General features: G+C 47.9%; 1 protein-coding gene across 4 annotated transcripts in view; it reads right to left on the bottom strand.

Annotated features, from left to right (window-relative positions):
• Positions 1-22,266, bottom strand: part of Osbpl10 (oxysterol binding protein like 10) — a 237,752-nt gene that overhangs the window by 183,402 nt on the left and 32,084 nt on the right. The gene's annotated exons all lie outside the window — the stretch shown is intronic.

Raw genomic sequence — 22,266 nt, 5'->3', positions numbered from 1 at the left:
ACGCCTTTAATCCCCACACTCAGGAGGCAGAGGCAGGTGGATTGCTGTGAGTTTGAGGCCAGCCTGGACTACAAAGTGAATCTAGGACAGCCAAGACTACACAGAGAAACCCTGTCTCGAAAAACCAAAAAAAAAAAAAAGATGGATGGTGTCTTAAAGAATGACACCCAAGTTGACTTCTGAGTGCCACATACCTGTACACACACACACCTGTACACACATGTGTAAGTACATACACACATATACGCAGAAATGCACAAGAGCAGGGGATGACTTGGTCGGCAGAGTGTTCACCTAATATACACAGGCCATGGGTTCCCTTTCGATCACCACATAAATCAGGATCACGAAGAAAGCTATCATTGCATCACTGAGGAGATAGAACTCCAAGTGCCACAGGCCCTGCTATACCCCAGGCTGTCCTGGAACTCGCTCTCTAGACCAGGCTGGCCTCAAACTCACAGAGATCCACGTGCCTCTGCCTCCCAAGTACTGGGGTTAAAGGCATGCACCACCGCTGCCCAGCAAGGGTGCAGAGTTTCTAATGCCAGGTGACTAATGAGCAAGCCCAAGACTTGTGGCAAGATATCTGATCCCATTGTGAACCCCAAGACTGTGAACTAGAAAAACCTGTTTCTTGTTGTGGTGTGGCTCAGCCCTAGCACACACCTTTAACCCAAGAGCTTTCTGCAAACAAGAGCTAAATAAAGCCAACCAGGAGTCAAGAAGCAGAGCAAGCAACCAGTTGACAGGGGCTGGAGAGATGGCTCACAGGTTAGGAGGCTGCTCTTCCAAAAGTCCTGAGTTCAACTCCCAGCAACCACATGGTGGCTCAAACCATTTAAAATGAGATCTGGTGCCCTCTTCTGGTGTGCAGATATACACTGAATACATAATAAATAAATATTTTAAAAGAAAACAGGAAAAACGGGAAGGAGGGACATTGAGTTGAAGGGTATTTAAGACAGCATGAAGAAGGAGAAAGGGCTTTTTCCTTCAGGACATGAGCTGAGTAGGAAGGTCAGCTTTCTCTGCCTCTCTGAACCAGCAGGGTTTCACTCCAGCATCTGGCTCCTGAGTCTTTACTGGTAAAATTGAACAACTGGGAATTTTTGTTTTAAAATCAACAGAGGCTGCCAGCCCATGCACATCACCCAGAAACAAAGGACCAGCCTGTGCACACCCACCTGTGTGCTTCTGGCCTACAGGACAAAAAAAAAAATCAAACTTCACAGTATGAGACACTCAGAACCTGGAGCCCACCCTAGTCACAGCCATGTCCAACATCCATCCTCTGAGTCCTGAAGATGACGACATTTCCAAATCCGAGATTTTGTTCATACCATACACGTACCTAAAAAGTGCATGCCCAGAACTGACAAAATCTTCTCTCAGGGACCAAGTCTTGCCTATCCTCTGGTGCATCCAACATTCCCCGCTTGCTGCTGATATAGCACCCTTCTCTTTTCCCTCCTCCCTCTCACTCCTTCCTCCCACTTTCCCTCCTTGGACACCTCATAACCTCAAACTCACCATGTAGCTGAGGACAGCCTTGAACTTGTGATCCTCCTGCCTTCGCCTCCCCAAGTGCTGGGGTTACACATGTGCATGTCACACCTGGTTTGTGCAGTGCTGGGGACCAAACCCAGACTTCTCTAGCTTGCTTGATAAGCTCTCTGCCAGATGAGCTACACACCTTCAATCTGATTCCCAAGAAAGAATCCAATCGACTTCCCTGTCCAGTCATTTCACTGAGGAAACAAATACCATTAGCAAGGGGGTCCAGGCAGCTAGTGCGCACAGGAGGAGGAAGGGCCTCACAGTCTCCCAAACCATTTGCCGAGTAAATACCCACTGTCCTGGGGTAATGAAAGACAGGTAAGGTTGGGGGACCTACCAAGCCAGGCTGCTCTGCAACAAATGCTGTTTTCTAACTCAAACACAATGACACCAGTGTCACAGATGGCAGCCCACATGGGCACCACCACTTTCTTCTTTGTTCCAAAGGGAAGGGCAACACCCCATGCCTTCCAAATGAGGCTACTGACTCTGAGTTCTCAACAACCAGGTGTCTCCAGAGGATACGGAAGACATTCAGCCAGGAGTGGTGGCACATACCTATAGCCCCAGCACTCAGCGGGGTGAGGCAGGAGAATAGCACATTACAGTCCTGCCGGGTCTATACAGTGAGTTCCAGAGGCAGCAAAGCTATTCAGTAAGACTCCATCTTGGGAGTGAAAGGGGGATGACACTAGGGTATAGAGGATGGAAAAACTGTCATGGCTGTGGGCAGGTGGAGTGCACAACCTGGCGGGTGATGAAGCTGTGTAACCCTGAAGTATAATACTGTAATGGTGGTGTGTATTTGTCAAAGGCTAAAGAAGGGCTCGATACAATAAGTGTCACATGGCGCCTGTGACTTTAAAAGGAAACCCATTTAAGAGGTTAGAGGATCCTGGGGGCAATATCTAGACTATATGCCAAGAGAATTTAACAGTATTAAGAATGTATGAAGCAACCTCACGGATGAGAGCTGGGCGAAGGCGCTGACCTAAGTGGGTTGGGGAGGAAGCAGAGCCTGTAAGGCTAAAAGCCAAAGGGACAGCGGGGTTCACTGTCTGTCTGACAAAGGCCTTTTCCACGGGGCCACAGGACACCACTGCAGATGCTGGGACTTAGCAACTAAGGAGACACGTGGTAGATACTGAAGTGAGCTGCAATACAAGTTGCAGTTGGGGTTCACAGACTAACAAGAGGACATCCTAGGCTGGTTCCCGAGCTAGTGAGTTAGAACAGAAGTTATGTCTTAAACTCACAAATAAGCTTCATGTATCATGGTCATCCACAGAAATAGTTAGATGCGTGTTATGCAAATACACACTCCTATTTCTTTCCCTCTGTCTCATAGAAGTGGCATCTCCATGATTAAAAAGTACCCAGATTCTGGTTTCTAATTCTAGTCTCCAAAACAGAAAGAGTTCCTGGGAAAGACGGCTCCAATTCTAAGGGCACAGCAGGAAGTATGTTAAGTGAGCCTGGGGCACGCTCGATGCCAAGAAGGAAGAACACTCTCAGAGACAAGCAAAGCGCGTCATATTCCCAGGGGTGGATCCAGACAACAAAGGGGCTAAAAGCAGATAATCTGTAAGGGCAACAAAATAGGAAGAGCTTCGGCATCAGAACGAATCACCATTGGACTAGAACCTAAAGTAAAACACAAATATAACAGACTCCCCGCCCCCTTGTCTCTGATTTCACTTCTCAAAATTTAGTAACCTGCAGTTGACTGAAGCAAAACACCATTAGATGGAAAGTTCCAGAAATAAGCCAAAATAGGTTTTACAGTATACATCATTCTGTGTCGATGATGAAAGCTCACCCTGTGCTACCCCAGAGGTAAATCATCCTTTTGTCCAGGACATCTAGCCTGTACACGCTACACATCTGTTAAGTCACTTAACAGCCATCTTGGTCATCAGACCAACTGTCACAGTGTCCCATGCATGCAAGGCTCAGTACCAAGTGGGAAGCTTGCAACACACACACCATAGAGGAATGATATGAGCAAATGAGATTAAATAGAAATAAATTCCTATTCAGGAGTGACAAATAAATGACGTCACTACTCTGCCCTCAAACGAGAGGAACACAGCTCAGCACTCAAGCGTAGGATGGGCAGAATGACTTCTCACCAGAGTGTTTGGAAGGAGAGTGGCTTTACCATGGGGGAAACCTGAACTAGACCATTTGTAGGCAAGTGACCAAGCCAACAGCAGGAAAGCCAGTGTGGGGAGGCAAGGCCTGTAATCCTGGCTCCTGGGTGGCTGAGGTGGAGGGACTGCCACAAGGTCAAAGCCAGGAACCTAGCTCGAGTCTCTGTTGTGACAAAACACTGGTCAAAAACAACTTATGGGAGGAAAGGGCTTACTTGACTGAGTGTGATCCATCATCAGGGGAAGCCAGGAGAGAAAGGCAGAAACTGAAGCCAAGGCCATGGAGGAGTCTCCTCACTGGCTGGCTTTCCTGGCTTGCTCAATTACATCTCTTATACAACCTAGGTCACCTTCCCAGGGATGGGGCAACCCTCAGTGTGCTGGGCCCTCCTGCATCGACTAGCAATTGAGGAATGCCCCCACAGACACGCCCACAGGCCAATCTGATGGAGGCAGCTCCTCTACTGACACACCCACAGGCCAATCTGATGGAGGCAGCTCCTCTACTGGCACGCCCACAGGCCAATCTGATGGAGGCAGCTCCTTAACCAACACGCCCACAGGCCAATCTGATGGAGACAACTCCTCAACCAACATACCCACAGGCCAATCTGATGGAGGCAGCTCCTCTACCATTGTTTCCCCTTCAAGTTGACAACCAAGATTGGCCATCATACCAAACTTGGTACATAATGAGTCTTGGGCCAACCTAGGATATGGAACGAAACCCTGTCTCAAACAAACATACAGTTAATGTGGAAAGGTGACAAGAGTCATCAGTCATGTGGCTTTCACATGATGTTATAGACACGCAACTCACTCCCACCAGCTTTCTCTCTGTGAGTCTAGTATCATCAACTCGACAGAATCTAGAAATCAGCTGAGAGATGAGCTGTCCATGGGGGTTACCCAACTACTAGCTCATGAGCTATCTTAACGTGGGCAGGACCACTCCCTGGCCTGAAGATCCTGAACTGTATAAAATGAAGAAGGTGACCAGCTTGTATTCCTGGTCACTCTGCTTCCTGACTGCGGCTATGACGATGTGGCTGCCCAGACCGCCCCATCAGGACTGGACTCCGGAACTGTGAGCCACAGCACACCCTTTCTCCCTTAAGCCGCCTTGGTCAGAGTATTTTATCACCGGGACAGGAAAAGAACTAAGACAGTTTCCAATCATGGGGGGCAAAGCAAACACACCAGGTCCCGGCAAGGGACATCTCACTCTAACTGAACATCTCACCACTGGGAAGGCTGGAAAGGAAGGCCAGTATGGAAGACCTGGGGGAAGTACGGCAACTGACTGGATCCTGGAAGGGTCTGGAAAGGAAAAGGACATGAACTCAAAACTAAGGAATCTGAGTCAGCTGTACAGTCTAGTTGACAGTGAGCCGCTGGCATTCCTTCATTAACCAAAACTAACTACAAGACTGATGTAAACCGGGCGGTGATGGCTCACGCCTTTAATCCCAGCACTAGGGAGGCAGAGGCAGGTGGATCTCCGTGAGTTCGAGGCCAGCCTAGTCTACAGAGCAAGTTCCAGGACAGCCAGAGCTGTTACACAGAGAAACCCTGTCTTGAAAAACTAAAAGAAAAGAAAGAAAAGAAAAGACTGATGTAAAGTTAATAATAAAGAAATAAGGATGAGAATTCTCTACGGTAGCCACCCAGTGTTTCTATAGTGTGTGTGTGTGTGTGTGTGTGTGTGTGTGTGTGTGTGTGTGTGTGTGTGGTTTCTTGGGTTTAAGGTTTTTGTTTGTGTGTTTGTTTTATGTGTCTGAGTACTTTGCCTGCGTGTATGTATGTGTACCATGTGTGTGCTGTGCCAGTGGAAGACAGAAGAAAGTGTTGGGTCCCCTCAGACTGGGATCACTGAGCTGCCACATGGGTGTGGGAACTGAACCTATGTCCTCCAGAAGAACAGCCAGTGCTCTGAAGGGATTTGCCTTATCTCCACCCCGTTGTGTCTGGGTTTTGTTTTCCTAAGTGGAAGAAGACCAGCCAAGCTTTGAGGGCTGTCAGTTTCCAGGGTAGGCAACAGGGGCCCAGCACTTGGCTTCTGTCCTCTGTGGTAGACTTAATCTCAGAAACACATACCCCTCAGCTCTCAGACGTAGCTGCTGGCACTGGGCAAAGAACACTCTTGAACACAAAACCAAAGCTATTTTTAAGTGTTACCAAGAATTCCCAGAAACACTGCGGAGGGCTGAATGTGAGGGGCCGTGGGTAATACACCTCACTTGGAGGGCTTTACACAGCAACGGCAAGAAGGCAGGATGAAAGAGAAGCCTCGTGGGTGGGAACACTTTACAGAGAAAAGAACAAGGGACAAGGTCCAGGGCCATAAAAGACTAAAGAGCAAGGTTTCCTAGGGCAACCAGTCTCCTTCAGCTTGAGTCTCTGAAGGCAAGAAAATGCTCCAGAAAGCTCAGCTGTGCAGACAGCGAGGGGGAGGGTGGGCGCTCTGGTTAATTAACATTGTTTCTGGTCAGCGGCTGGCTGTTGCCCCAGGTCTCTCAAGCCCCAGGTCTCTGGGGCTGAGCTCACTTGCAGAGTGCTTCCCAGAATGCACAATGCCCTGGGTTCCATCCCAGCACCGCACAAACTGGGCGTTGTGAGATCCCAGCACTTGAAAGGTAGGACCATAAGTTCAGGGTCACACTCAGCTCCATGTCACATTGGAGGCCAGCCTGGACCACATGAAACCCTATATCAAAATGATAATGATGAAGATAAAATAAATTGTGGAGGGGGAGACTGACTCCATGGCTGTCAGAATACGAAGAAGGGGTCTACGGGCCACATCCTCAGCCCGTAATAATAGTTTATAAAGAGGAGCTCGGAGCACAGGCCTGTTACCCCGGCTACTCAGGGGGGCATGTGGAAAGACTAGAAGCCAAAGGCCATCCTCAGTGGGACAGTAAGTTGGTGCCCAATCTGAGCAACTTAACAAAACTCTATCCCAAAAAGTTTTAAAAAGGCAGAGAGAGAGAGACCACTTGCCTGGCGTGCAGGAATCCCTGGGTTCAACCCCCAGCACCACAAAAATACCTAATAAATAAATCATTAATTTTTAAAAAATTCAGTGAAAATTGTGAAATATCATCACTGTGGTTTTATGGTGGAACTAGGGGCCAGAGGAGCTGCCAGACACGGCAGCCAGGCTGCTGTTACCGTAGACGGTACCAGCGCTCAGGGCAGGAAGCGCCTGGCAGGCCTTGGCAGCCCCTCCCTGTGAGTTCTGAGAGAGTTCCAGAGAGTTGTGCCAACCCTCCTGGCACACAGAGAGGCTTCAGCCCTCTTGGGGAAAGGCTTGGACAACACATCTCTACTGCAAGACTTAAAAAGATAGGCCCAGTATGTGTACAAAGACGGGTGTGATTTGGGCCAGTCTTAAACTACCTCAGAGTGTGAAGACACGCAAAAGGTTTGGAGAATCTGCGGAGAGAGACACTGAGTCCAGCTGGGCCAGAGACTGGCATGTTTTCTCTTCAAAGAACCAAGACAGATTTTTTTTTTTTTTATGTCACCCATGAATATAATAAACCCAGGACTTGGGCTAGAGAGATGGTGCAGAGGTTAAGAGCACTGGTCACTCTTCCAGAGGTCCTGAGTTCAATTCCCAGCAACCACATGGTAGTTTATAACCATCTATGATGAGATCTGGGGTACTCTTCTGGCATGCAGACTGAACACTGGATACTAATAAATAAATCTTTAAACAAACAAACAAACCCAGGACTTGATCAGACGGAATTGAAGGCCATCCTGAACTTACATAAGACCCTATCTCATTTAAAAAAAAAAAAAAAGAACAAACATTCCAGGTACTTTTAGGTACCAAAGGTCACACAGTATTTGTCACAACTATTCAATCCTGCCCTTGTGACACCGAGGCAGCTACAGACAATACATGAATAAAGGCTTGCACCTATGTGCCAATAACACCTTATCTACAGGCTGGGAGGGGGACTGCTCAGGTTACTTTAAAGACCAGGATTTGGGTCACCAGAAGCTACATAAGTGCCAGGTGGGTGTGGTGCCTCGGCTGTAAGTCCAGCCACAGAAAGCAGAGACTGGGGATGCACACAGCAGGCGGGCTGGAGGCTGAGCAGGCGGGCAGGCAGGCGGGTGGGACAGGATCTGGGTTTGACTGAGAAACCCTGCCTCAGTGAGTAGTGGGAGAGGAGAAAGGAGCTGGAGGAGGATTCCAACATCAGCCTCCAGCCTCCACAGACATGAACACCCATGCGCATATGCACCCACATGCATGTAAGCATGCATACACATGAAAAGCGAAAAAAGAAACTATCTACAAGCGTGCTACATTTCAACTGCAAGGTGTATTTTTCCCAATGTCCTCTTCTGGCCTCTGTGGGAACTACCATACCTGTGGTGCATAGACTTACATGCAGACTAAATACCCAACATATGAAAACAAATAAATTTACAGACTGTAAAACTAAATAAATAAATAAACAAACCACAGACTGTAAAAGTAACTTCTTTTCTCCTGGCTCAATTGTTGTCTGGGAGGCTTACTGCTGCTGTCTGCTAACCTAGGCCTAGTCCTAGAAGCTTCTAGCCTCCATACAATCTAATCTAGGCCTAGAATGTTTTCAGCCTCTGAGACTTACTGTTTAATAAGCTCACTCTTTCTTGTTCTTTCTGAGCTCTGAGCTGGCTGGTTCAACTCAGCTGTTCTGGCTCAAACTCTTCTCCCAGCTGACTTACTCAATCTGGCTTCTCTCTCGGCCCAGAATTGCTTTGCTTGGCCTCAAACTTACTCAGCAATCTGCTCAAATCTTCTGGCTTCTTCTCATTTTCTGGCTCATTCACCTGAGTGCTCGCCTCTCTCTCTCTCTCTCTCTCTCTCTCTCTCTCTCTCTCTCTCTTTCTCTCTCTCTCTCTCTGCAACCCATCTCTCTTACTGTCCTGGTAAAACTGTCCTCCTCTCTCTGAAAAACTGCCTCTAAAGTAGCTTCCCTTTCCTCTCTCTTCTCACGAGAGTTGGGCATATCCTGTTCTGTCAAATCTTCTATGATTCGTTACCTTTTCTGCCACTCAATTAGACATGACTTTCAAACATGGGTGCTTCCTTCTACAAACTAACTTCACCTTCGTTTGGGAATTAAAGGCATGTATCACGATGCCTGGATCTAAGCTTTTCTTTACCTGATACTTGCTCTATACCAGGCTGGCCTTGAACTCAGACCTGTTTGCCTCTGTCTCCTGGATTAAAGGCATGTTTGTATTCCAACTGGATCACATAGACCTAGAAGGTCTTTGGATGTGACCTCTTGCCCGAACAGCCATGTCCTGAATTGGCATTCCTCTACAACAGACACTGCGAAATGGTCCCAATCTTGTGTCCAGCCCTCCTCCACAACCCTACTCACTTTCTGCATCACTCTCTGACAACATGGCGGTAACAAAGCACCTCAAACACACCAACCACGCATGAATCTCATGTGAGGTTTTTAACAGAATGACCATGCGATTCGAAGCAGGGTACATCTGAGAGAGTGAGGCCATTGGCGCTGTGACAGGAAGTGTAGTCTAAGGCAAGCCATAATGTTAGGGTTTGTCCATGATGGCTTCTCCTGGTGACCCCAGTGCAACCGACCCGAGTGAGTTCCTGCCCATTGTGAAGGTCAAAGTTGAACATTTCCCCTTACCTCATGCTTCTGTTGGACTCATTCTAGAAGAAAAGCTGCTTCCTCACCACTGTTTCTACTACAAACTTTGGGGAGGGGTGTGTTTGTGTGATGGGGTGCACCTGTGGATACAGGTGGGCACACCCAGAGCAGAAATGTGGAAATCAGAGGGCAGCCTCCAGTGTCGGTCCTCAGGCGCTTCTCACTTTCTGTTTGAGACAGGGTTTCCCACTGGGTGGGCTAGCTGGCCTTCCTGCTTCTAGACATCTTCCCATCCGCAGCTCCCATCTCCCAGTGCCAGGACTATAGGCACAAGCCACCACGCCTGGCTTTACACAGGTCTCCTCACACGTAGGAGACGAGTGCTTTACCCACTAAGCCATGTCCCCGGCCTCGCCCTATAGGCCTTTCCCACACAGACTTTAACTTCATATGTGCTTCCTTTGTGGGTAGGAATGCTTCCGCTGTGTGGGAGGCCACACCTTGCTGCTGCTTCATAGCTTGCACGTGACAAGGGTTTGCTTACTTTTCCTACAGTAACAGCCCATGTTCTCTCAAAAACCATCCTGGGTTCACAGGTTGCTCGCAACCATGGGGAAATCCCTGCAAGCCCAAGATCTCCACAAATTCTGGAGATGTTTTTGTTCTCATAACTGGGAGAGATAGCTAGTCAGCTTCTTGTGGGTCAAGGTCAGGAACACTGCTGTGCGTTCTGCAACTCATAGGTTGGCACCCCCAGAACAACCATTAGCCTCAAAGTCAAGTGGTTCAGAGGTTGAAACCTTGGGGACCCTTAACACCCCAGCTTACTCCCACCCCAAGTTACTGCAAAGCTACAAGGCAAAGATAGCAAGTGCTGGAAATGTGCACATATGCCACAGACACATCCCGAAAGCCAGCTCGCCTGTGTGATATAAGCCAACTAAAAATAGCACAGGCTTGCTGCAGAGGCGCAGGAATTGCCTGGCAAAGCAGGGCGGACACGCAGGCTGCACGGACAGCTTAGAACGTGACCCGTGAGAGCCTCCAAGCCTGATCATACAAGTGACAGAGCACACACAGTCTGCAGACGCTGACGTAGACGGGGATGTTCTGATGCCAAGGACAAGAACACGGGTGTCAGAAGAGGGACAAACCCAGAGCTAATTAAAAACCATCTTCAACTTCTATGAGCCTGCAGGTGCACCAGCAGAGACACAGGGACTCCAGAATATACAGGGGATATTTTCAGGCACATCGTCTTATAAAATCAGCTTTTGAAGGAGGATGTGGCCATAGCCTATTTATGTCCGCTTTCATAAGAACAGTGAGCACCTCCTTAGTAACAGAATCTATCGTCTTTAGACTGACTTGATAAATTTCGCAGATAACTAAGCCTAAAGTGTGTGTGTGTGTGTGTGTGTGTGTGTGTGTGTGTGTGTGTGTATACACACGTGTGTGTCTACTTTTCTCCTTTCGTGAGCAAAGATGTAAATTCAACGTTCCTTTCCTGGCTGTTCAGGATCATCTCAATATTTTTAATAGCCCTATACAGATACAACCTCTGTAGGTTGTTGGGAAGACAAGAGGCCTGTCTTGCTGTTGCATAACTATTTGTTCTGAGCTGAACCAACCCCTCCTGGAGGGACAGGGAAGAGGGAAAAGGGAGGAGGGAGGTAGGAGGAGGGAGGGGGAGGAGGGAGAGTAAGATTCAAGAAGCTATAGGACTCAGCAGTTGAAAGCACTCACTGCTCTTGCAGAGGACCTGTGTTCTGTTCTAAGTGTCTACATTCTCTGGCTCACGGCCAACTCTAACTCCGGTTCCAGGGACTCTGACACCCTCTTCTGGACTCACAGGCACCTGCACACACACGTTCCATACAACATATATACAGGCACAAACACCTACAGGTAAAATACAATAGACAAATCTTTTGGGGTTTTGGCTGTATATGTGAGAGTGGTTTGCCACGTTTGCATGTGCGCTCTGTGTATGTCCAGTGTCCTCAGAGAGCAGAAAGGGGAGACAACCCCCTGAAACTGAAGCTACATAGATGGCTATGTGCATAAGTGTCTTTGCCCCACTATACGTGATATGTTGCCTCAACACAGGACCAAAAGCAACAGAAAAACCAACCCAACCCAGAAGCCTCTCAAATGCCAAGCCAAAATTAACCTTTGCATTTACAGAGTGATCGTCTCAGTCTTTTACTTACAGTAACAGAAAGCTGAATAGCACCGTGCATAAAGAGACTGGCTAGAGGGATATGGAATGCCAGCCGGCAAAGAGCTTTGTCTATGTGTTAAGGACTTTCAGTTCCCCAACTCCCAGCTTTTGCAACTGAAAAACAAGGAAGTTGTCCTACAGATGAGAAGTAAGCAGTGAGAAAAAAAAACATCACCACTATAGACCACCCCCCTCAGAGCAGAAGAGCCACCATCGTCATCAGATCAGCTGTGCCCACTCGCAAGGCTATGCACTGCCGACTTTCCCTCAGAGAAAGAGGGCATGGGAAGGGTTAAGGGTTAAGGGACCGTCACCGGAGTCACTCCTCCCAGCTATGTGCCCTCCAGTGGGTCTGTCTGTCGGAGGCTAGGGAGTTAACTGAGGGACTCCATCTATGCAGCTATGGGAAAGCCACACCAGGTGAAGACTTTCCAGACCAGCTGTTCTGGGGGTCACCCAAGCTCCTGTTAGCACGCAAGGTGAGCTTTGGTAGAACTGGTATTGTTTGTTACTAGGATGCTGTAAGGACGGGGGTAGATACTGTTTACAACTCCCTAGAGCAGTGGTTCTCTCAGCCTATGGGTTACAAACCCTTTGGGGGTTGAATGACTCTTTTCACAGGGGTCACCTAAGACATTGGAAACCATAGATATTTATATTATGATTCATAACAGTAGCAAAATTACAGTTATGAAGTAGCAACAAAAATAATTTTATGGTTGGGGTCACCACAACATGAGGAACGGTATGTATTAAAGGGTTGTAGCATTAGGAAGGTTGAGAACCACTGGTTAGGGCAGAAATTCTCGAACAGTTACACACAGCCAGGTCTAGCACCACGCGCCTTTAATCCCAGCACTGGAGAAGCAGAGACAGGAGGATCACTGTGAGTTCAGATCCAGTCTGATGTGCATGGCCGGTTCCAGGCCAGTCAAGGTTGACAACAAGATGCTGTCTAAGGATAGGCTGCACAGAAAGAATAAAGAACCTGGGAGAGAACATTAACACAGTGGGCTGGCGAGATGCTCAGGGCGGAGATTCCTTCCCACATTGTGGGAGGACAGAGCTGACTCCTGCAAACCGTCCTCTGACCTCCATGTGTGACAGGAGAGAGACAGACAGACAGAAAGAGAGAGGGGAACAGAGAGAGACAGAGAGACAAAGACAGAGACAGACACAAACAGAGACAGACAGACAGACACAGACACCCACACAGACAAAGAGAGAGTAAGTATTTTTAAATCTAGACAATTAACTTGAGTCACAATGAGTAAAATCAGGTCATTAACTCCCAAGGACTGAGCGATGAGTTACGGCCACACTCACCTTCTCTGACTAGAACACAAGTGACTTTAAGGGCAATAACTATGATTTGCAAAGGTCATTTAGGACTCAAGGCAAAAATGTGCACTTAGGTCCTTACGAAATTTTAATTCAGAGGTATTGATCTTACAACAGGCGTCGTGGACCCAAGCATCCTGTCCATTTAGTGGTTACCCTACCATGCCCAGTAAAGAGAAAACAAAAGGCAAACCACTAATTGAGTTTCAAGAATGACTGCTGCATCAAGGTGACTTCTTTTTATTTTTATTTTTTCAAGACAGGGGTTTCTCTGTGTAGCCTTGGCTGTCCTGGACTCACTTTGTAGACCAGGTTGGCCTCAAACTCACAGCGATCTGCCTGCCTCTGACTCCTTAGTGCTGGGATTAAAGGCGTGGACCACCAGGCCCAGCCTTCAAGGTGACTTCTAAAGTCCATTTGCAGACAAAGTGTCCATAGCTCTCACCCAGGTGACAACCACAGTGTGGGTGAGACCCTGCCCCACTCTACCCCCAGCCCCGCCCCCATCCCTTTCAGAGGCTGCAGTCCCAAGGATCAAGCTCAGATCTGTACAGCCAGAAGTGTTCAGCATGCAATGTGGTCCCATTTCACATCATCTCAGCCTGAAGGGGAACTCGAAGCTGCCCAAGGGAGAGTGAAGGGAAACAGAATATCCCAAACTAGTCTCCAGGAGCAATCTATTACCAGGCCCTACAGAGTCACCCCAAAGGCCCACATGGTAGAGTTGGGATCCCCAACCAGGAGGTGGTGAAATCGTTAGGTCAGACGGGAGTCTCCTGAGATGTCTCTAGGTTACTAGGTGCATGCCTCCAAGAGGACTGTCAGACCCTGGCTTGTCTCCCCTCCGTCCCTCCCTCTTCTTCTCCCTCCCTTCCCCCAAGCTATGAAGTAAACAATGCTGCTCCACTATGAACCTCACCCAACATAATAGGACCAATTTCATATGGCCCAGGGCATCTAAAATTGGAAGCCAGGCTGCTGTGGTGGCGCACGCCTGTAATCCCAGCCCTCAGGGAGGCAGAGGCAGGTGGATCTCTGTGATTTTGAGGCCAGCCTGGTCTACAAAGTGAGTCCAGGGCAGCCAAGACTACACATACATAGAAACCCTGTCTCAAACAAACAAAACAAAAAAGAGTCTTTGCCTAAGCCAAAGAGATGGCTCAACTGGTTTTTAAAAAAAATTGTCATGCAAGTAGCTCTAGCACCCATGTAAAACCTAGACACAGTGGCATACATCTGTAATCTTGTCCCTGGGGTATTGCAGAACATTTGATCACACTGTACCAAGAGTGTGTTGTTTACTGGGAAAACCTGTTTCTAGTTGTGGTGTGGCTCAGCCCTAGCACACATCTTTAATCCAAGATGGGATTAAATAAAGTCAACCACAGGTCACGATGCAGAGCAAGCAACCAGTTGACAGGGAGTAAACTTAGGGGTCAAAAAATAAAACCATAGAGAGTAACAGGAAGTCAGGAGGATGGATAGAGAGACACACAGGAAGTAGAAGGGAGGGACATTCAGTTTGAGGGTTTTTTGAGATAGGGTGAGGAAGGAGGCTTTATCGTTTTGGGTCATCGGCTGAGGAGGAAGGTCAGCTGGGTGCTTTCTCTGCCTCTGAGCTAGCAGGCTTCACTCCAGCATCTGGATCACGAGGCTATTTGTAAACCCAGCCTCTTCGAGTCAGTGAGGTCCAGGGTCAGTGAGAAATGCTACCTCAAAAAACAAGGTAGAGAGCTACTGGGGAAGTCACCGTGCGGTCCTCTGGCCTCCACGGCACACATCTACAGCAGCATAGAACCTTTTCCCTTTACAAGTTGCTGATTGCGGGTATTTGTTATAGTAACACAAATCCAGCAGGAGAGATGAGCTTGACCAGGGCATCACAGACACAGCTAACCCTCCCGCTCCCGTACTTATCTCCTTCACATCCCGCTGAGATGAGAAAGAAATCTTTTAGGCAGTGAGTCATCCATCATTGCTGAAGGCACCAAAAAGGAATCTGAAAATACTCAACATTCATTCTAGGAATAAAAGAATAAATGAGATAGAGAAGAGGCCTCTTCTGACAGCGTAAAATATATCTCAACATGAAAGTCAGCGCCAGATCAACTCAAGTGGGGAATCAAAGGAAGCCTAGGAGCTGCCGGCAGTGCTTTCTAAAAGAATCCAGAAGGTTCCGGCAATGTGATTAGAGAAGGAAAAATTAACACAGGAAGTAACTTTGATATAGAAACAATTTGTTGTAAAGTATTATCAGGGCCAGCGTGATAGCTCATGGGGTAAAGGCGCTTGCCACCAAACCTGCCCACCTGAATTCAACGCCCAGAAACCACATGATTAAAGGAGAGAACCAACTCCCAGGAGCTGTACTCTGACCTCCATGTACATATTGTGGCTTATGTACACATAGACACACACACACACAAATTTATATGTATTCTCTCCTAGGGAAGGGAGGGTGACACCCTACCCCACCCCTCACTGAGGTCTAAAGACAAATGCAGGTAGGATTCTGCCAACATTCACCCTAGGGAACCAATGAGTTTACTGGACTTACTTGCAAAGCCCAGATGACAGGTTGCTTACAGGAGTGTGGGTGTTCCCCTCCAAAAGGCTACACTGCAAAGTGTGGACCCAGCATGGATGCTGGCCTCCCTGTGACCACACAGATGAAGCCCCTCTTCCCTGGCAACCTATATACTCTAGCCCGTGCCCAGGCCCCAAGGCCACATGTAATTAGGGCAGAATTAAATGCGACTGGCTGGGAAGAGAGGCTAGATACGCAAGGGAGGGCCCAAAGACCCTTTCCACCCCTCTTTCTCTGAAAGCATGTCAGCAGTCTACATGCTGAGGAGTGGGAGGACCTAAATAGATGCTCAGAGCCAAGCTGCAGGCTCAGCAGTCAGACAAATATGCCAAGGTCCTCGTCAACTTTTACAGTCTAACTTTGCCCTAGATAGAAATGGCCTTTAATGTCCCCTGCCAGGGAGAAGAAAATGCACACTGGGAATTCTTATGTCAGGAAGTTTGTAACCACTCTAAGAATCTCCCAGGAAAACTGACTCACAGTAACCCATGAACCATCCAAATACAAAACAACTTCCAAGTTGACCAAAAGCCTTCACTGCTCACTACAGATCCTCAGGGTTGCCAAGATGGCTCGGTGGACAAAGGCACACTGACGTCCTGAGTTCAATCCCTGAGACCAACATGGTGGAAGGAGAGAACCAATTCGACAGCTTGTTCTCTGGCCTCCACGAACCTGCTGTCTGGCACACACACACACACACACACACACACGAACCTGCTGTGTGGCACACACACACACACACACACACACACACACACACACACACACACAGACGAATAAATAATTTAAGAGAGAAAGAAAGATGATTGGGACATCGTTAACTTCGAGGCAGGCAACTGATGAGCAAGGCTTTGGCGCAGGCCACCACGGCAGAGGCAGCATGCTTGCAGAGCACGAGGTGACTGATCACATTGTATACACAGTCAGGAAGCAGAGGGAGACAAACCCTGGTTCCGCCTGCCTTCTCAGGGACCCCAGCCCATGGAATGGTGCTGCCTGCATTAGAATGGACACTCACTCTAGAAACGTCCTCACAGACATGCCAGAGGCTTGTGTCTTGTTCCTAGATCCCGTCAAGCTGACAACACTCACCATCGTGTCTCCTTTACACAGAACTCAGACTGACTTGACTGCAAAATTGTTTGATTGAAACAGCCTGGTAGGGCTATAGAGATGGCTCAGAGGTTAGGAGCACTGCCTTCTCTTTCAAAGGTCCTGAGTTCAATTCCCAGCAACCATATGGTGGCTCACAACCATCTATAATGTGATCTGATGCCCTCTTCTAGCCTGCAGGCGTACATGGAGGCAGAGCACTGTATAATAATAATGAAAAAATTTTAAACCAGCCTGGTGAAGCGGCACCTGGAGCCACATCTTTTGAAATGCTGCTCTGGGAACTCAAGAAAGGAAAATCCCTTTCTGAGTCAATCCTTTCTGCATAGTGTGTATTCTACATCAGGAAACCACCATCCTTGGTTCCCAGTGCAGGCTGCCATTAATTAAATGTTCCAAGAGAATCTAGCATCACTTCGAAGAAGTGTTCTATTTTGAAAACTAAAAGGGAGGATGGCGAAAATAATCAAAGCGTGATTTTTCATGTTGACTCCAAAGCTTCCGAAAAGAAGGGCATCAATCAAAGCAAATGCCACTAAAACGTCCATCCCTTCTCATCCCTTTCACTAGTAAGAAGGGGAAATGGGTAGGCAACGTTTTTTTTTTGTTGTTGTTTTTTGTTTTTTGGTTTCTTTTCACCTTTCCAAACACTGTGTGCTTCCGCAGCACACATGGCAATCTTCCTTTCAAAGCATCCAATGGTCCCGTTTGGAAACAGAAGGGATACCACATTTTATTCCGCGAAGAGCAGAAAAAGGATTAAATAGGTCAAAGATATAAAACTTTCATGACAAATGCAACACTTCACCTTAGCCATTAAAGGGAAATGTGTTTAAACTCCCCCATGGAATCTCACCCTCCACATGAAACAGCTTTAGTCACCGCTGACTTTGAAGACCCAGACTTGAGCTGAGTTTGATGGCTCATGCCTGTCATCCCAGCACTCAGGGGACTAATGCAGGAAGGTGGCTAGTTCAAGGCCAGATGGGGTGACAAAGTAAAACAAACAGACATGCACACACACACACACACACACATGCACATGACCCAGACATGGGTTGCGGTGTTACTTACTGAAAACAATGAAGAGAACTGAGCTTCAAAATGTCTTCTCAACCTTCTGCTATCTTCAAACACAAAGCAGTTGTCATAGTTAACCTTGTCAACCTGGTGAGATTTAGCACCCACCATGGCAACCAATCCCTGGCCACCTCTGTGAGGTAGTCTCTAGATCAGATTAACTAAGGTGATAAGACCCATGCTATATGTAGGTGGGACCATTCCAGGTTCTGGGGTCCCTGGATGAACAAAAAGGAGACAGTGAGCTGAGCCCCAGCACTCACCTCTCTCTGCCTCCTGACTACTTCCCATCCACTCCTGCTTCCGAGCCTTTGCGCCATGATGGACTGTGCTCTCAAACCATGAGGCAAAATGAGCCCTTCCTACCCCAAGTTGTCTTTGTTGCAACACCAATAACTAGCACTGCCGAGACGGCGCAGCAGGTAAAGGTGCTTCTGGGTCAGTCCCACTTCTACAAGGGTAGATACAGGAAGACCAGAGTTCGAGGTTGTCTTCTGCTACATGGCCAGTTTAAGGCTACCCTGGGCTACATGACATGCTGTCTCAAAAACAAACAAACCAAAAAAATAAATAAATTAAAAAATCAGGAGCTGGAGATGGGGCTCAGCGGTTAAGAGAACTTGCTGTTCTTGCTCTTACTCTTGCTCTCGGTCCTGCACAGCACCTGGGTTCGATTCCTAGCACCTACACAGAAGCTCACAACTGTCCATAAACCCAATTCCAAGGATCCAGTGCCCTTCTTCTGGCCTTTACAGGCACCAGGCATGCATGCAGTATCCCTAAATACATGTAAGCAAAAAGCTCATAACATGTAAAATAATTTTTTTTAATCTTAAAAGGAAAAAAATCAAGGGCCAACAAGATGGCTCAGTGGGGAAAGACGCTTGTCACCAAATATGACAACATGGTCCCCAGAACCTGGAAAGAGAAAACTGACTGCTGCATGTTACCTTCTCACTTTACATGGAAGGAGAGAACTGACTCCTACACGTTACCCTCTGATTCTACATATGAGCATGCAAGTGTATTATGTGATGGTGGAAGAGAGGACTGACTCCTACATGCTATCCTTGACTTTACATGTGAGCACATGTGTACATGTGATGACGGAAGGAGAGGACTGACTCCTACACGTTACCCTCTCACTCCACATGTGAGCACCCAAATATATGTGCACAGACACAAACATACACACATTCAAATATTTTAAAATTATAATCAAGAAATCTGTTTTCCTCTGCATGAAGGACGCACAATGTGGACACTTGCAATATCAATACTGAAAAAGGTAAATTCCAAAGAAAGGGATAAATCTTTTATATTTAATACTTCAGTAACTACACACACACACACAGGAGACTGTACTGTGCCCAGATCCTCTGCAAACAAAGAGGAAGTGTTGGCTCATTCTTTCTTCAAAGCCCAGATAAAGGGAAACGGAAGTCATCTTGAGTAAATCAACAAATCCAGGGGAAGGCATGGTGAGCAAAGAGAAGCCTCCGTGCCAGGTATAATCATGGGCAGTCTTTGCGGCTGATTTACACGGAGCCGAGGGTTAGCCCATCAAACCCCCTGAGCTGTGTAAATTCCAGCAAAAGCATCACGGAGCCCAGCAATAACCTAGAAATGCAGCGAGAGTTCAAAAGCATCAAGTCTAGACGCCCCTCAATCCTCTGTGAGGAGCCTGGTGCGGGGGGTGGGGGGGGAGGCTTCTGAGATTCCCCACTGACCTCTTGCCTTCCTTCCATAGTCATTTTTTAGATGCACTGCCAAGGGGCAGCGTTGACAGACGCTGTCTCCGTCCTCTGCCATCTTTCATGTCTCACAGAGTCACCAGTGATCCAGGAAAGTGGACCAGAGTCCAACTGTGATGAAGCAAATTCCTTAAATATCAGGAAGCAGAGAACAGAACAGAACAGAGAGGCTTTCTTCAGCACCACCTGATGCCCAGTGAGTCCCCAAGGGAGGGTAATAATATTTTTTTTTTTTTTTAAGTGCTGGCTGCATTTCTACACATGCTGGTTTACCAGCTTAGTTTTAAAGCTTCCAGAACAGTCATCAATGCTTGTGATCACAGGCTTCGCTTTCTTCCTTTGCCCAGTCACGAATTCAATTAACGCCAGGCACGGGGGATGAGGGGGTGTGTGTGCATGCCTGTAACCCTCCATGGGGTACGGCAGCAAAAGGGTCATGAGCTGGAGACTAGCATGGGCTACAGGGCAACACCCTGTCTGGAGAGAAAGCAAGAACGAGAGAGAGAGAGAGAGAGAGAGAGAGAGAGAGAGAGAGAGAGAGAGAGAGAGAGAGAATATGAGGAATGCTATTCTTAAATATTATTAAATGGGTGAATCAAAATTTCACTTTATGACAACAAAAACAGATTCAGAGCCACCCAGTTGGGAGCTAGGAAGATGCTTAATGGGTGGAGTTCTTGCCATACAAGTGTGAAGAGGTTAGTTAGATCCCCAGAACCTATGTAAACATGGGGTACAGTGGCGGATGCATCTGTAATCCCAGAGCTCCCTCAGACAGTACCCAGAAGTTCACAGGTCAGTTCAAGCCTCTCAAACTGGCCGAGCGGTGGTGGCGCACACCTTTAATCCCAGCACTCAGGAGGCAGAGGCAGACAGGTCTCTGTGAGTTCAAGGCCAGCCTGTTGTACAGAGTGAGTTCCAGGACAGCCAAGGCTACACAGAGAAACCCTGTCTCGGAAAACGGAAAAAAGAATAAGACTCTCAAGCTGGGTGGAAGACAAGGACTGCCACCCAAGGCTGTCCTCTGACCTCCACATATGCATTGTGGTACACATGTCACACAGACACACAATAAAAATGACCTCTCGATTAAAAATGTTTAATGTTTTTCATTTTATTTTATGTGCAATGTATACAAAATATTAATCTGTACTACTGCGGTGGGCAGTAAGACCCAGCCCACACCCACCCACAGACAGAGGGAGTATGTATGTACAGACAGCACTGGGGATGGTGGGAGGGGGGGGCAGGTTCCTGGTGACTGTACCTGCCTGAGCAACGCAGGACCCCTCAGAAGATGATCCTGGCGGAGGACAGGGAGCAAGAGTAAGGCAGGAAGGTAAAAAGAGAGGCACTCCCTTCTCGCTGAGGCGTGAGCTTGGAGCAGAGGGAGAAGGAGCAGTGACCCAAATGCTTTGTGGAATACTTAGTTCTGATAATTTGGTGGGTGTCAGAAGCACACCGCCGAGGAGAAAAAGACAGGAGGAAAGCGTTGTGATGCGTGGGAGGGAAGGAGGGAGGGCTGACAGGGAGAGAAGTCTGTAGTGGCTGAGGCATGTGGTACCTTTTCTTTCAGCCACCCATGGATGTAGACCATCACAAGCACAAGGCACCTAGAGAGGTGACACAGGACCAGTGGCTTCCTCACACAGCCAGAAGCTAGATCTACCCAGTTCCTAAGGTTAAATATACCCAAGTATGGGAAGTCACCTTCCAGCCTCTCTCAATGGTCCTTCAATTCAACTACTCTGAAAGCACTCAGGAGATGCTAAGAGCAGAGCATGCTGGGAAGTCTGATGTACTACTTAGGAACACACAAAACCAGCCTTGGAAAGAACCTAGTGAGATGAGGGAGAGTCCTAGCGAACACAGCTCCCAACTATTCACACCAGTCGGCAATGTCTGAAGGCTTCAATCCAGGAAAGGAAGGATGCAGGTGGTGTTAGCCACCGGCACTGCAAGAGTTAAGGGCTGGGTTAACTGACTGCAAAAAGAGATCTGGGCCCCATACCACCTGCTATAGAGACCGGAGGACATCAGGAGACTGAGGGCCCTACTTATCCCTCAGTGGTTGAGCCCCGAGTGTGAAGTGATTTCACAAGCCACACCACAGGCTGGCTTCCCAGGTAAGAGCGGCCTGTGGCTAAGCCACCTTCAGCCCCAGAGCTCATTAGCCTGAGTGAATCTCCCTGACCACACTGGAGCCATAAAGGGGCAGTCATCCTCGGCCGTATAAATGATAACTTTCTTCCCATTTTATGGCGCCTTTTATGTCCACTTTAGAAAGTCTTGTGTTTTACTGTCCAGACCTCATCATGTGCGCTCGGGCTTACCCTGGTAGGGGGCAGGGGGTGTTGCCGAGAAGACTTCTTTAATTTTCCAGGAAGTCTTTGTCTCTGCCTCTCCTTTGCACTTAAGGCAGGACTAAGAAATCAGAAACAACCCACCATGTCTACCTACCCTCGCCAAGCATGCTGTCCCCGCAGGTGGTGTGCAACCTGGGCCAAAGACGGAAGAATCTCAGGCCATGGCTGTATCCTGACAAACAAAGAAGAAACTACATCTACAGTTGTATGGGCGAAAATACGTAAAGCATGGGTCGATGGAGTGGCTCAGCGGCTAGAGGTGCAAGCCTGAGGACCCGAGTTCAATCCCCAGGACCCACATGGTAGAAGGAGAAAAATCGATGCCCCCTCACTTATCTGCTGACCACTACACAACACTGTGGCACGCTGTGCGTGAACGCACATGTGAAATTCACAAACAAGAGTCAATTTTTTAACCAGTCAAATGTAAAGTAGCACAATTAACT

Source organism: Acomys russatus, chromosome 32, assembly GCF_903995435.1.
Source record: "Acomys russatus chromosome 32, mAcoRus1.1, whole genome shotgun sequence".
In the NCBI taxonomy this organism is placed as follows: Eukaryota; Metazoa; Chordata; class Mammalia; order Rodentia; family Muridae; genus Acomys; species Acomys russatus.
Note: the sequence above shows the minus strand (reverse complement) of the source record. Positions and strands in the feature narration are given on the sequence as shown.